Raw genomic sequence first — 2,418 nt, forward strand, 5'->3', positions numbered from 1 at the left:
AGAAACAATGTACAAATGCGCTTTACACAATTGATGTGTGTATGGATTGGGATAACAGTTGTATGAGCCCCTAATAAAATGTTTTAAAAAAAAAATCAAGAAAGACCTGTGCCAGGTTGTATCCTCTCACCATATTTATTCAATCTGCATGCTGAGCAAGGAGCACTGGTGGTGTCATGGTTACTCACTAGGCATCGAGCCACAAGGTCAGCAGTTTGAAACCACCAGCTGCTCCACTGGAGAAAGCTTTCTGCTTCTGTGAACAGTAAGAGTATAGGAAACTCAAAGGGGCAATTCTACCCTGTCCTATAGGCTCACTAGGAGTTAGCTGAGCAGATCATGAGAGAAGCTGGAATATAAAGAAAAAGGTAGTAGCGGATTGAAGAAAGGCTTATTAACAACTTGGACCGAGAGATGACCACATGATAAATGGAAGGAAGACCAGAATTGTCAGTGACTTCATCTTTCTTGGATCCTCAATTAATGTTCATGGAAGTAGCAATCAGGAGATCAAAGAATGCATTGCACTGGGTCAATCTGCTGCACAAGACCCTTTTAAAGTGTTGAAAAGCAAAAATGTTACTTTGAGGGCTAAGTTGCACTTGACCCAAGCCATGCTATTTTTCGATGGCATCATATGCGTGTGAAAGTTGCACATTGCATAAGAAAGACTAGACACATTTGAGTCACGATGATGTAAACCATAGGGAAAGTGCCCTGGACTTCCAGGAGAAGAAGCCAATCTGTCTTGGAAGAAGTATGGCCAAAAGTCTCCTTAGAAGCAGTATGGCGAGACTGCATCTCAATTAGTGTTTGATGTGTTGTTAGGAGGGTTTGGCTCCTAGAGAAGCACATCATGCTGTGGAGTGTCAGTGAACAAGGCAAAGAGCTGCTGCAACAGTTCAGTTTAAAGATGGCGATGATGTGTGAGGACGGAGCACTTCAGGTCGCAATGAGTTGGAACTTGATCCAATGCCATTCCGTCAACCACACGTCTCCATTTGGGCTTCATTTAACAAGGGTCTATGTTTCTATTCAATTTCTATCTCATTGACCCCTCAAAAATGGAGAGATATGTGATGAGTTCTGGAGTGAAATTGTGAACCCCTTCCTATTTTTGCTTTTGATATTTAGAGAGTATTTTATTAAATATGTGCCAAACCATTAATCCCTAATAATCTTTCTATGAAAGTCTATTTTCTCTGACAGCAATATAGAAGCATCCCTTTTCTTTGGTTAACCTCTGACTGATATGGCTCTTTCTTTATTCCTTCCACACGCTTCATGGTGAACATAAGACATACTTGCAACCCAATGGGAAGAATATGAGTCCAGCTTGATGGTACACACACACACACACACACACACATCATCATCATCATCATCATCATCATCACATCATCATCAGGATAAACAGAAAAAAGACTGAAGTGGTCAAGGATTTTATTTTCTACATTGTTCATGGAAACAGCAGAAAAGGAAAAAACAAAACACATGCTGCATTGGGCAAATTTGCAGCAGAAGACCTATTTGAGTGTTACAAAGCAAAGATGCCACTAAGGTGTGCCTACCCGAGCCACTGAATAAGAAGCCCACAGAAGAATGGATGCATTTGAGTTGAGATGTCGGTGCGGAATGTGGACTATATTGTGGACAGCCTTAAGAATGGGCATCCCTACCTTGGATGAAGTGCACCCAGAATACTATTTGGAAGTGAGGATGGTGAGATTTTGTCTTACAGATTTGGACATCCTATTAGAAGAGAGAAAAGTACCATGTTTGGTAACGTGGAATGTCAGCAAAAAAGAGGAAGACCCTCAATAAGACGGGGTGACACTGGCTGCAACAATGGGCTCAACACAGTGCCAGTTGTGAGGCTGGCCCGGTTGTACCTAGGATGGCTGTGAGTCAGAGCTGTCTCTAAGACAGGTAGAGTTGTGTGTGTGTGCATGCGTGCGTGCGTGCGTGCGTGTTGGAGTATGTCCCCCTGCAAGCAGCCCAGGTGGCGTAGTAGGTTACACATGGGCAAGGTCAGCAGTTCAAAACCACCAGCTACCCTGAGGGAGGAAGTTGACGGTCTCTATGCCCACAACAATGTACAGTCTCAGAAGCCCACAGGGGCAGATCTACCCTGACCATGGGGTCACGATGAGTCTGAATGTGCCCGATGGCTGTGAGGTGTTTGTTCGTTTTGTTTTTTGAGTCAAAATGGGTATTGGCTTCCTAACCCCGGCACTAGAAATGGAGCCCCGGGTGGGAGGGGGAGGGGTGTAAAGGGTTAGTGCACTCTGAGGCTCAGCAACCGGCTGGAGGTGTGAGTCCGCCCAGCGGTGCCTTGGCCCCGTGTGTGTCAGAGGAGACCTGCGTGCGCTCCATGCGGTTTTCAAGTTCGGATTTGTCAGAAGGAGAGTGTCGATT

Source organism: Echinops telfairi, unplaced genomic scaffold (assembly GCF_000313985.2).
Source record: "Echinops telfairi isolate 266 unplaced genomic scaffold, ASM31398v2 ScPeMD7_7469;HRSCAF=8507_0, whole genome shotgun sequence".
Lineage (NCBI taxonomy): Eukaryota > Metazoa > Chordata > Mammalia > Afrosoricida > Tenrecidae > Echinops > Echinops telfairi.